Below are 14,261 nucleotides of genomic sequence, written 5' to 3'. Positions count from 1 at the left end.
GGGCGGTGTCAAGCCAGATCCCGAGGCTCTTTATCTGGGACTTGGGGGCAGGAGGAGCGCCAAGACATGGTGGCCAGACGGGTGCAAGAGCAGACGGGGAGGGATTTCCGAGTAGAATGATGTCTGTCTTCTCCCCGTTAAGCTTCAAACAGGAGGCTTGCATCCATCTGGCAACAGCCTCTAGACAGGGGCCTAAGGTGTCGGATGATCCATCTGCGTGGTCTAACGAGACCACAAGCTGCGTGTCATCCGCGTAGGTGACTATACGCACACCAAAGGGATGGACTATCCTGTCCAGAGGTTCCATGTAGGCGTTAAAGAGGGTCGGGCTCAGGGAGGAGCCCTGAGGGACCCCACACCTGAGAGGGTGTTTGGGAGAGACTATCTCACCCTCGAAGACCTGGAAAAAGCGCTCACTCAGAAAGGAGGTAAGCCAGTCTAGAGCCGCGCCCGACACGCCCATGCCCGCCAGTCGGTGTAATAGCGTGGCATGGTTCACCGTGTCGAACGCGGCGCTAAGGTCTAACAGGATAATGGCCACCTTTCCTCCCCGATCCAAAGTCGTTCTTGCTTCCTCTGTAACCGCTAACATAGCGGTTTCTGTGCCATGTTGAGGGCGAAAACCTGTCTGGGAGGCACGCAACAGACAGTTGGACTCCAAATAGTCTGTTAAGATATTGTTGGCGTGCCTCTCCAGCAGTTTACTCAGCCAGGGGAGCAACGAAATGGGGCGATAGTTGGACAAGTTGCTCTGGTCCAGGGAGGGCTTCTTGAGAAGCGCCCTCACCATGGCGCACTTCCAGGGGAGTGGGACCGACCTGGCCACGATGGAGGTGTTTAAGGCTTCCAGGATGACAGGACGAATAACGTCCAGTGCCTTGACAAGGATCCGGGGGGGTGCCGGGTCATTGGGAGACCCGGAAGAAACTTTAGAAATTAATCTATCCAGGCTGCCGGCATCAAGAAGCGGAATTATATCCAGTTTGCAGAGAGCCGGAGAATCAGCTGGCTTAGATGGGACGGAGGGGGCGTTGACCGTAGGATTACTAAAAGAAGAGTATATGGTCGAAATTTTCTTGGAGAAGAAGGCAGCTAGCTCATTACAGCGGTCTTGTGCCCCTTCAGCAGTAGGACGCTCAGCCGGGGGTGAAATAAGGGACTTGGCTATCCTAAAGATTTCCCTAGGCGCGTTGGCTGCAGCACTAATTTTCCCTTCGTAGAAGGAGGTTTGCGCCAATTTAATCTCTGATTTATAGAGCCTTATTGCGGACCTATAATCATCTTTCCTAGACAGAGAATGGTCCTTCCTCCACGCTCTCTCTAGTTTGCGGCAGTCAAGCTTTAATAACCTCAGAGCAGGAGTGTACCAGGGTGCAACTTTAGGTCTTCTGATGAGTTTACAGGGGCGTTTGGGAAGAACTCGGTCTAGGGTGCTGGAGATCCAGTGATCAAAGTTGCTAGAAGCAGAGGCAGGGGTCAAGGCCCTTCTCGGGGGGTCTTGAGTGAGAGCCAATGTCCAGTCGGTGAGGGGAAGTGAGGACCATTTCCTGCCCATGTACTTGGTAGAGGCCTCACGGGGGGAACAGGAGTTAGAAAGCCAGGTGAACGGTATCAAAAAATGATCAGTCCAAGGCAGTGGAACAGGGGACTCTACATTAAGGTTGGTATTACTGTATATGTGATCAAGGAGATGTCCCTTCTTGTGGGTCGCCTGATGGCCTCTCTGGCAGAGGTCTAACGCTTGCATGTTGGCACGCAAGTTATTAGCTGCCATATCCTGGGGGTCATCTGAATGGATGTTAAAATCCCCAAGCAGGGTGAGGTTAGATGAGGTCAAGACTGCGTTGGCAGTGAGATCAGTAATTTGAGTGATAAAATTATTCAGGGAACCCGGTGGGCGGTAGAGTAAAATACCAGAAAAAGTGGTGGTAGGGGAGAGATCAAGTGCAAAGTGTAAGCTCTCGCAAGTCAGCAGGGAATTAGGAGTGACCCGACACTTAAAGCTGTCCCTGTATATAATTGCCAGGCCTCCGCCTCTCCCCGATTGGCGGTCGAGGCGCTTAAGTGTGTAGCCTGGAGGTGTGGCCCATATTAAGGACGGGTCGTTGTCAATCTGAAGCCAAGTTTCCGTTAAAAATAGGGCGTCAGGATTAAGCTCATCGATCAACAGGTGCAGCTCTGTGAAATGTTTGGGTAGCGACCGGCAATTAAGGAGATACATTCTCCAAGTCTCTCCCAAAGGGAGGGAGTCGCTATATGGGCGGGAGGTGCTCCATGTACAATGTTTACAGTGATGGTCGATATTAGCTGGGGAGACAGAATGGCAACAGGAAAGACTGACGGGGGGACGTAAGGAGTGTAACCTCGTGGAGTTATAGGCAATTCGAGTACCCACCATGGTGCCGGTCACCACCCCAGACCCGGGCCAGCGAGAAGCGTCTGGACGCGGACTGGCGCAGGCTGGCTTCTCTTTGGCGCCTCTTCGGCGCGTATACGGCGCTACCGCTGCGCGTCACCGCTGCGCGGGGTGGGAAGAGGTCATATAGATTAGGCGAGGGTGGAGACTAGCCCGTCAACCTCCCCAAGATGGCTGCCCAGGATGGGACAACCAGGAAGTGGTGTCGCTTAAGCCTCCCTCCACACAATCAGCACAGGCTGTGGTGGACCGGGGAGTACTGGCGCTACTACAGAAACCAGAATGCCGCAGGAGCGGCCACGCCCACAAGGGAGGGTTCATTAATTTAAGTAGCAGCACCATTTTGCCTGTGTGATATTGCTGGACTATGCCATTGAAGAAGGGGAAACTTGAAACGCGTTTTGCTAATGGTCTTTGATTTGTTTGAAAGCCTGCTTTCCTGACGAAATTATTCTGCAGCATTTCATTAAAAAGAGAGCAGCTCACCTTTGCCTAGAGGCTCTTCTATGGGGGTAACTCTTGTTTGTGTGATATATTTTTACATATACAACATTGGTTCTAACTTTCTTAATGTGTTCACCATTTGATCCCATGCATAGTTGCCACTTAAGAATCCTGATGACCAAGACAGTCTTCTAGGTGGTCATGACATCGGCCGGAAGTGTTGGCGAGCTGCAGGCACTTTGTTAACCCTCTGTACACCAACTTCTTCCCAGACAGACTGGTTCTCCATAACTGTGCCTTCTTTTTGATGAAGGTGGTGACACCTTTTTATGTTGTATCAACAAAATCCGAAATATCGGATAAAGAACCTAGCTGTGGAGGTAGATCACTATCATAGATGGATGTGACCTTGAAAAAGGGGGAGGATATCCTTTTTCTTGAGTCCCTTCACTCACTGGAGTTTCCTCACGGTGACATGCTTCATCATTGGGGCCATCCCAACCCACTGCGGGTTGAGGCGTGCTGTGACTTGCGAACTACGTAGGAGCACTCGTAAGTGAGGACTATGTGTTGTGCAGTGTAAAAAAGTGGGTGGAGTGGTGTGAGTTAAAAATATCTTACTAGTGGGCGGAAATGACTTTTATTCATGCTCCTAGAAGATATATTAAAAGTGGGGTGGGTCTCTAGGTGAATCCGGTGAAATAATGAGACCGGAACCCCAGTAGAGTGCCAACAAGTATCGAGCTGTACCCCTCAGCTCTTCTTCAGGACGTCCCAGGGTCCAGCCCTGTGAGTGCCACTCCAAAATGTGGTCGTGATGCCTAATAATGAGCATTTAAATAAGATTAAACATATACATAAGACACTTCAGTAATTCAGTCGTGTATCTGCAGGTAAAAGAGAAGAACAAATGCTGGAGTGCAGAGACTGAATCCATCGGTCTCTAGGGACGCCAAGTAGGTTTGCCGGCAGGGAGCTCCTCCGCACCAAGTAAGACTAACTTGTTTAGGTGAGTGAACCTAGCTACCATCCCTCTACCTCTCCACTTGTTTTTGAATTACCTTTTTATGTTGGCCAAAGCATCACACTGCTTAGCTTTTTAGCTCCACCTCACCCCTCCAAGGAGTAGGAGGAGGAGAGACTCTACTGCATTGACCAGAAAAGAGGGATGTCATTCTACATTGATCGCACCAAAGAACACTGGGTGGATGATCAGCTCTTTGTTGGGTTCACTGGAGCGAAAAGGGAGAAAGCAGTTCAGAAACTGACTATCTCCGGATGAATTGTATTCTGCATTAGGATGTGCAACACATTTGCAAAAAAGTAACACCCTGAGGTCTTGCAAGCTGATTCTACCAGAGCCAATATTGCGACCACTGCTCGCGAAGTACCCGTACTGGACATCGGGCTGTGACGTGGACGTCCTTGCATGCTTTCACCATACACTTCTGCTTGACAGTCAGGTCCTTTATAACGGGCACATTGCATATTCGGTCTTCTAGGACCCACCTCCAGGGAGGTATTGCTTTGGTATCTGCCAACCCAACTCCAGGGAGGTATGGCTTTGGTATCTATTTTAAAGTAAGGAATCTGTGGCGAGATGTCTTCATCATATGAACAAGTTACTTACCTTCAGTAATGCCTTATGTGGTAGAGACTCTAGCTGCAGATTCCTTATGACCCTTCCAAACTTCTGTTTCTGAGAATTGCTCTACCTACCTAAAAGGTCACTATAGGCCCGTAAATTTCTGCATACCGGGTAAATTTGCCTTCTGATGTGCCTCCATGCTTCTGGCACAGAAAGTCACATAAAGAAACTGGCTATATAGGCACCCTGCATGTCCCATCTGGACGCTGAGCCAATTTACACCACCTACCAGCGCGCAGAGGTACTGCTCAAGATTTTCCAGCTCCAGTCTGTCCCCTGGGAAATATTCTTTAAGGTAAAGAATCTGAAGCTAAATAGCCTCTACCAGATAAGGTATTACCGAAAGTAAGTAACTTGTTCATCCATCCCTCCTGTTGGACCCACGATTTCAAGTGATCAAAGTAGATTCTTAAATCCGTATCCATTTTTTCCTTAGTATTTTCAAAGGATGTTCATGGTTTTGAGATTCACTAGTATTCAGATGCTTGAATCATTCCCCATCGTCGAAGTAGGAATCTCACAGTTTAAATAGAAACCAATCAATCAATCAATCAATCAATCAATCATAGCATTTGTATAGCGCGCTACTCACCCGGAGGGGCCTCAAGGCGCTGGGAGGGGGGGGTCTGCTACTGCTCGAAGAGCCAGGTCTTGAGTTGCTTCCTGAAGGATAGATGGTCCTGGGTCAGCCGGAGGTGGATGGGGAGGGAGTTCCATGTCTTGGCTGCCAGGTAGGAGAAGGACCTTCCTCCGGTGGTGGCTCTGCGGATGCGTGGAACGGCGGCGAGGGCGAGGCTAGTGGATCGTAGCTGGCGGGTGGGAGTGTAGAAGGTCAGGCGGTTGTTGAGGTACCTGGGGCCCAGGTCGTGGAGAGCCTTGTGTGCGTGGGTGAGGAGTCTGAACGTGATCCTCTTGCTGACGGGGAGCCAGTGCAGGTCTCTCAGGTGTCCTGAGATGTGACTGTGTCGGGGGATGTCCAGGATGAGTCGTGTGGAGGCGTTCTGGATGCGCTGGAGTCTTTTCTGAAGTTTGGCTGTGGTTCCGGCATAGAGGGTGTTTCCGTAGTCCAGTCGGCTGGTGACGAGTGCCTGGGTGCCCGTCTTCCTGGTTTCGGTGGGGATCCATCGGAAGATCTTTCGGAGCATACGCAGGGTGTTGAATTGAAGCACGACGACGAGACGGCGTTGACTTGTCTGGTCATCGAGAGGGAGCAGTCCAGGATGAAGCCCAGGTTGCGTGCGTGGTCCGTTGGCTTGGGAGCGGTGCCCAGGGCAGGGGGCCACCAGGAGTCGTCCCAGGCGGAGGGCGACAGTCCCAGGATGAGGACTTCCGTCTTGTCCGAGTTCAGTTTCAGGCGGCTGTTCTTCATCCACTCGGCGACGTCTTTCATCCCTTCGTGTAAGCTGGTTCTGGCAGTGGCGGGGTCGTTGGTGAGGGAGAGGATCAGCTGGGTGTCGTCGGCGTAGGAGATGATGTTGAGGTTGTGTTGGCGTGCGATGGCTGCGAGGGAGCTCATGTAGACATTGAAGAGGGTGGGGCTGAGTGATGATCCTTGTGGTACGCCGCAGATGACTTCGGTGGCCTCGGATCTGAACGGGGGGAGGCGGACCCTCTGGGTTCTTCGGGTGAGGAACGAGATGATCCACTCCAGTGCCTTCTCTTGGATTCTGATGTTGTTGAGGCGCTGCACTAGGGTGCGGTGGCAGACCGTGTCGAATGCTGCGGAAAGGTCCAGGAGGATGAGGGCCGCTGTTTCCCCGTTGTCGAGCAGGGATCTGATGTCGTCTGTGGCTGCGATGAGGGCGGTCTTGGTGCTGTGGTTGGCTCGGAAGCTGGACTGCGAGTGGTCGAGGGATCCGTTCGTCTCAAGGAAGGTGGCAAGCTGTCTGTTGACAGTCTTCTCGATGACCTTGGCAGGAAAAGGGAGGAGCGAGATGGGACGGTAGTTCTTGAGGTCGGTGGGGTCCGTTGTAGGTTTCTTCAGGAGGGCGCTGAGCTCGGCGTGCTTCCAGCTCTCCGGGAAGGTGGCGGTGTTGAAGGAGGAGTTGATGATGTCCCGGAGTTGGGGTGCGATGATGGAGTCGGCCTTGTTGAAGACGTGGTGGGGGCAGGGGTCGGTTGTTGATCCGGAGTGGATGGTGTTCATCATGCGGGTGGTGTCTTCGATGCTGATCGGGGTCCAGGTGCGGAGGGTGGTGGTGGGGGGCGTTGGCTCGGTGGTTGGGTGCGTGGTCTGTGCGCCGAAGCTGTTGTGTATGTCGGCGATCTTGCTGTGAAAGAACGAGGCGAGTGAGTCGCAGAGGTCTTGCGAAGGGAGTGATGTCGTTGTTTCCAGCACTGGGGTTGGAGAGCTCTTTGACGATGCTGAAGAGTTCCTTGCTGTTGTGGGCGTTGTTGTCCAGTCGTTCCTTGAAAGCTGTCTTCTTGGTGGTGCGGATCAGCTGGTGGTGTTTGCGGGTGGCGTGCTTGAGGGCAGTCATGTTGTCTGTGGTCTGGTTGTTGCTCCAGGCTTTCTCGAGGGTACGGCAGTTCTTCTTGGAGTTCTTGAGTTCGTCGGTGAACCAGGAGGCTTTCTTGCTGCCGGGTCTGCTGGGAGGGGTCTTCAGTGGTGCGAGGTTGTCAGCGCAGTTGGTGATCCACTGTGTGAGGTTGCTGGCTGCTTCGTTGGGGTCAGTTGTGCTGGCGGGAGGGTCCTGGCTGAGGAAGGTGGTGAGCTGGTCGGCGGTGATCTTGTTCCAGCTCCTGCGAGGAACCTGTTGCGGGTGGTGGTGGGTCGTAGTTCTTCTGAAGCTGAAGTGGACGCAGCTGTGGTCCGTCCAATGAAGTCCGGTGGAGTGGCTGAAGGAGATGTGCTTGCTGGAGGAGAAGACGGGGTCGAGCGTGTGGCCGGCGTAGTGGGTGGGGGTGTTCACCAGTTGCTTGAGTCCGAGGTTGGCAAGGTTGTCCAGCAGGGTGGTGGTGTTGGTATCGTTGTTGTTCTCCAGGTGGAAGTTGAAGTCCCCTAGGAGGATGTAGTCAGCGGAGGGGAGGGCGTGCGGGCTGATGAAGTCTGTGATGTCTTCGCTGAATTGTGTGCGTGGTCCCGGGGGTCTGTAGATGAGGGTGCCTCTGAGGGTCGTCTTGGGGTCGGTGTGTATCTGGAAGTGGAGGTGTTCGGCGGCGGTGCGGGTGTCGTCGGAGTTGGTCGTGATGCGGATGGTGTTCTTGTGTACGATGGCGATGCCTCCTCCAGTCTGGTTGATGCGGTCCTTCCGGGTGATCTTGTATCCGTCCGGGATGGCGATGTCGGGGGCTGAGGAGGCGTTCATCCAGGTTTCCGTGAGGAAGGCGACGTCTGGTTATGTTGTGTCGAGGAGGTTCCAGAGTTCCACGGCGTGTCTGTGGACGGAGCGGGTGTTGAGCAGGATGCACTTGAGGTGGTTGTTGCTGGTGGCTGTCCTTTTGGGTGCGGTGCAGGTCCGGAGACAAGTGAATCGGCAGGCTTTGCAGGTGAAGGGTCCGTGGGTGCGTTTCGGGGTGGCTCGGTAGCAGGTGTGGTTCCGCCCGGCATTGAGTGCGTTGAGGGCTGCGGCGTCGTAGGTCCGTCGGGTGGTCTTGCATTGGCGGGGACCAGGGGTCCTGGTGCTGGGCGCGGACGGGCGCAGACGGGCTTGCCTTTGGCGCGCCTTCGGCGCACAATTGGAGCGCCCACTGCGCGTTCGCGTGGGCGTCATAAGTAAGGAGCCGGGAGGCAGGAGCAGCTGGGTGGCGGGAGCGGGGCGGCGAATGGGCTGGAGGGGGCAGGGCCGCAGGGAGGCAGCGGTGGGAAAGTAGGCGGCAGGAAAGTAGGTGGCGGGAAAGTAGGCGGCTGGGGCGTCCGGAGCGGCAGAAGCGAGGCAGGAGCAGAAAAAATCCAGGCAGGTAGCAGCGGTGTGTGGGGGCGACCTCGCCTGGTTACAGGCTCAGCGGTCGCTATATAGTCTAGTCTGTAAAACATCAAATATAGTAACGAATTTACATTTAAAAAGTACAAAACTGCAGCCAGTCAGGCTGCAGTACTCTGTTAAGCACTTCCCTCAGGGGCTACCATACTTATCTAACTGCATCTTATGTAATGGGAGTCTTCTTGAGCTTTGCTCAATTCTCTTCAGGAAAAGTCTATTTTTCACCATCAAAAATCCTCTGTCAGCTTCCACTTATCTAAGACTGAGTACTTGGATTCAAATAGGGCACTATGTCAGAAACATAAAAAAGGGCCTTCTCCTTCCTTGTGGCTTCTGTGGGAAAAAGAGACTTCAAAAGATCCTCACAAAAAATGCATATATTGCCTGCATCCTTCAAGTGAAAGACTGCGTGATCTGTCACACTTTTTCCACCAAGACATTAAAAGATAGAGTAGGTAGGCTGCCACTGTGACTTCAAAAGCTTAAAGCTATGGATACATCAGTCTCCAAGTGATGAAAGTACATCAGAATCCTCCAGGAAGTCTCACACATGAGACAGATCAGAGGATCAGTCATCTAAACATTATGAAAAGGTACCTCCTAAAAGGCTTATATTAAAAAAAGATGCTTTTTTTTGCAACTTTCCACGCCAGATGCGCTGAGCCATGAAGTGCACTGACACTGGCGCGTCAGCCCTGACCCTAGAAATGTTTCCAGGGAGTGGGGAGGATGGGTGAGTTGGTAAGGAATCTGTGGATAGATATAGTCTCTACCAGATAAGGCGTTACCAAAGGTAATTAACTTGTTTATCTGATAGAGACTTCTAGCCGCAAATGCCTTACCTTTGAATAGATACCCAAGCAGTACCATGCCCAAAGGATGGTCTGCAGACAAATTTAAACTAGGAATGGAGGAAGTGCCCGTCCCTTTGGACCTAACTGTCCAGGCAGTAATGTTGAGTAAACATGTGCAGGAATGCCCACGTTGCTGGTGGACAGATATCCAGGACCAGGAACTGAACTCTGCATTCTAAGGCAGTGGTCACAGCTTTAGATCTGGTAGAATAAGCTTGTAAGCCTTCAGGAGGCTGCTTATGTGCCTATGTGTAGCAGGCCTTGATGCAGAGTACAACCTATTAAGAGATGGTGCGATTCTGCATCGCCCGATCCTTCTTTGCGCCAACATACTCAAAAAAGAGTTGGTTGTCCACCCGGAACTCTTGTGTGTGATCAAGGTAGAACGACAATGCTTTTTTGGGTCCAGATGGTCGAGTCACTCCTCTTCTTTGGAAGGATGTGGAGGAGAATAGAATGTGGGCAACGGACAAAGTGGCCCACATGAAACAGTGTGACCACTTTTAGCAACAAAGTGGCCTTAGTGTGCAGGACCAGTATGTCAAGGTAAACCCAGAAAAAGGGAGACTTGGATGACAAACCCTGTATCTACCTCACCCTCTGGGCAAATGTAGTTGCCATGAGAAAGGCTGTTTTAGTCGTCAGCAGCCGGAGGGGACAGTTGTGAAGAGGCTCGAAAGGAGCACACATCAATAATATGAGGACCTAATTAAGGACCTACTGAGGCATAATAAAAAGAGAAGGGGGAAACATGTGTACAAGGCCCTTCAAAAATCTATTTCCAGTAGGGGTCTTAAATACAGAGGGTTGGTCAGTCATCTGCAAGAAGGCAGACAGTGCAGAGAGGTAAGCCTTCAGAGTACCCAAAGCAGAGCCTGTTTGGCAAGGGTAAGAATAAAAAGCAAAATATCAGAAAGGGAAGCAGAAAGATGGTCAATAGAGTCTTTATTCAATGTGATACAAATCGTTTCCAATGACAGGCATGTACCGTTTTGGTGGAGGGATGTCTGGCTGCCAGAATAAAATTGCAGTTTTCGGAGAAGGGTTGAAAGCTATCAACTGATGCCACTCAATCTCCACACAAAAAGGCGTAGAGTTGACGGGTTCAAGTGGAGGACCCTGCGGCGACAGAAGATCCTCCCAAAGGGGCAGCCTGTTCGTAGGATTGCTGGCCATGCTCAGTAGTTCGGGATTCCTGTCTGTCCGTGCCCAGACCCACAAAGATGACTTGAGCCCGGTTGTTCCTGATCTTGAGAACTCTGGGCAGGACTGGTATGGGTGGAAAGGCGTACAGGAGGCCTGAGCTCCACTCGAGACAAAAATAGTCTTTGAGCGAGTGCTGCCCTGGAAAATCCAGCACCCAAAACTGCTGACATTGTGCGCTCTCTGCAGAGAAAACCGATCTAACCCGAGCGCTACCCACTGCTGAAAAAGAACTTGAGCCACCTCCGGTTGGAGATGCCATTCATGACCCGCTAGGCATTGATGACTGAGTTCGTCCACCCTGGCGCTCAGGGAACCTGACAGGTGTTGAACCACCAGGGAAATTACCTGCTATTTCAGCTATGTCCAGAGACTCAGAGCCTCTTGACAAAGGATCCACAACCCCTCCCAACCCTGTTTGTTGCAGTACCACCTGGCAGTGGTGTTGTTCATGAACACTTGTACAAGCCTTCCCTTAACCCCCTCGCCACGGGGTAATTCCCCCACGGCACAGGGGGGGGACGCTGCGGGACTCGTGACGAGCCCAGCTCGTCATGAGGCACAGTGGAGCTGTGCTCATGACGAGCTGGGCTCGTCACGACTCCGCCAACTGATTGATTTTCCCGCACAGGCGGGTAATCAATTGCGCGTGGGAGTGCCGCAGCCGTTATGACGAGCTGGGCTCGTCATAAGCATGGATGTGGTTAATGGGGGCGGGTACAAAGGCCTTCAATGCCAATCGTATTGCTCAGAGCTCTAACAGGTTAATGTGGAGTCGGGATTCCGTTGGAGAACAGAGGGGCACATTATCAAGCCTGGCGATATTAGATTATTGCCGCTTTAGCTGCCGTTTTCGGCTGCTAAGCGGCGATAATTATATCGCCCTATTAGCAAGCTGTCGCCAACTGATGTTAGCGACAGCTTTGAGGAGATAGCGAGCGGTTTGCGGCCCGCTTTGCATGTCAGCGATATTTATCGCTAATGACATGTAAAGTGGGCGTACCAACCTGTTAGCGACTAAACAGTCGCTAACATGGCTATCGCCTATTATCAATGCAGGCGTAGCGATGGAAATATTCGCGCTAAGCGCGAATATCTCCAAAAGCGAACGCCTGCTCAGACCAGTTCTTAGCCATTATATCCAATGGGAGGTGGATATTATGGCTAAGACCCTATTGACGTTAATGCATGCAATGCTGTATTCTCAGCGATATTCACGCATTTCGCCGCTATCGCTGGATATTTTATCACTTTAGAGATAAACGTTGCTAATAGCACGTTATCTCTGCGATAATATCCGGCGATGCTTGGCGATAAAAAAAAAACTTGCTAAGCCCATTTAGCGATAAATATCGCTAGTTGTTGGTAATATGCCCCAGAGTCCTTTGATCTCAACCTCTCCCAGATGGTCGCCCAACCCAAGAGTGACACATCTGTTGCTACAGTGAGATCTGGTTGGTGAAGAGAGAGGGGTCTGACTCTGACCCAATCATAGTTGGTTAAGCCACCACTGCAAATCCTTCGCAGTCCCATCCGATATCTGGACAAGAACGAAGATTCCCCTGAAGCTGCACCCACTGGAACCTCGGCGTATGCAGGCTCTGCACTGGGATCTATCTGGCATGTGTGACCAGCAGGATACAGGAGGCCATGAGGCCCAGTAGCCTCAGAGTCAGTCTCACCGAAATCCAGGATAGAGGCTGAAACATCGAAATCATAGCCTGAATACCATGGACTTGCCACTCAGGAGGATAAGCCCAAAACTGCACCGTCCCCAGAACAGCTTCGATGAAAGGGAGCGTCTGAGAGGGAGTCTGGTGTGACTTCTGCACACTGATCCTGAACCCCAGGGAATGCAGGAGGTCCGTTGTAGCCTGGAGGTGGGAGATAACAGTTTGGGATGAGCACACCTTCAACAGCCAGTTGAGTTATAAGGGGAAGAGTGAAACCTCCAGGCCTTAATTTCAGCTGGTGGCTGCCATGGGGCGCACTGGCACATATTTTTGGGGGCCACCTCTCATTTTTCTGCATCAGATATTTCCCTAGAGCAAGAGAGGGAGGAGGGAAAAACACATACATCGGAAAGGCTAAAAAAAATAAAGACGGAAAAGCCATCACAAAGGAAGAAATCAAGAAACTGCAAGAGTGAGATAAAGGGCAAGAGTGTGTCTAGTTGTCGATCAAAAAATAAATAAAAAGCATGAGGCAGAATTAGCATTGGGATCCTTTGTATTCAGCGTGCCAACTTTTAATTGGAAACCAATGGTTTTTGAGCAGAGCTACTGGCACTAAAACTCTTTCTATTACAAATTAAACACTGGACACCCATAATCTGCACAAATGAGCTGCAACCACCGCCATCACTTTTGTGAACACTGAGGAGTGCTGGTAAGGCCAAAAGGGAGCACAGTGAACTGAAAGTGCTTGTGACTAAGCCTGGGCGTAGTAGGCGTAGTGGGGCTACGCGAAGCTACGCGAAGTGGACCAGAAACTACGTCCACCTACGCACTTCGCGTAGCCCCACTACGCGCCACCCGCCTCCCTCCCGCCCTAAATACTTAAATAATGATTTTATAAACAATAAACACCACTTACCTTGTCGGCTGCGTCTCCGGGGCTCCCTCTGGTAACCGCGCCGCCATCATGGATAGTAATGCGCATGCGCGGCCGCCCGCGCATGCGCATTTCTCACGAGAAATGCGCATGCGCGGGCGGCCGCGCATGCGCATTACTATCCATGATGGCGGCGCGGTTACCAGAGGGAGCCCCGGAGACGCAGCCGACAAGGTAAGTGGTGTTTATTGTTTATAAAATCATTATTTAAGTATTTAGGGAGGGCGGGAGGGAGGCAGGTGGCGGGCAACTTCGCTACGCCCACGGAGTGGGCGTAGTGTTGCCTGCTACGCCTACTTCGCAAATGGCGAAGTAGGCAACACTACGCCCACTCCGTGGGCGTAGCGAAGTGCTACGCCTAGGGTTACTTGTGACCTACCTTGAACGGCAGATAATGCCGGTGGGCAGGCAGGACTGGGATATGGAAACAAGTATCCTGCATGTCCAATGCCTCTATCCAATGTTCTGGATCCAGGGCAAACAAAACCTGATCTTGCGTGAGCATCTTTAATTTCTGCTTTTGAGGAAGAGGTTGAGGTCTAGGATAGGGAGAAGGCCCTTGTCCTTTTTGGGGACCAGAAAGTAACGGGAATAACAACAACAGCCTATTTCTGGCCCTGGAACCCCCTCTGTGGCTCCCTAGGCCAAGAGAGCCATGACTTCCTCACGAAGCAAGGACAAATGATCCTCTATCAGTCAATCTTAAGATGACGACATGGCTGGAGGGGCGGTCTCGTAAAGGAAGTACCCCCATCCGCTGATCTATAAAACCCACCTGTCCAATGTTATGGACTGCTAGTGGTGGAGGTGGTGGCAGATCCTGCCATCAACTGGTTGCCCATGATCTAAAAGGGTAAGATTAGGAAGGTTTGGAAGCTACAGCAGCCAGGGGGTGGCGGTTGGACCAGACCGCTGGTTACCTGACAGGAACCGTGCCCTGTACCGGCCGCTTCTTCGTTCTGAGCCGACATACCGGCCTGACGAGATTGATTTAAAGTTATCACCCAACATTAATTGTTTGTACCGACCTGGATTTCTATAATTACATGAGTGTTGGTACCACCGTTCATCGGATACCTATTTGGATCCTATAGCCTTTGTTGGCACATATCCTCACTATTTTGCATTGGAGGATCTCCTTGTGAACCCTTCTGGCATAC

This window comes from Lissotriton helveticus, chromosome 5_1 (genome assembly GCF_964261635.1).
Source record: "Lissotriton helveticus chromosome 5_1, aLisHel1.1, whole genome shotgun sequence".
Taxonomy (NCBI): domain Eukaryota; kingdom Metazoa; phylum Chordata; class Amphibia; order Caudata; family Salamandridae; genus Lissotriton; species Lissotriton helveticus.
This window is presented reverse-complemented; position numbering follows the sequence as displayed.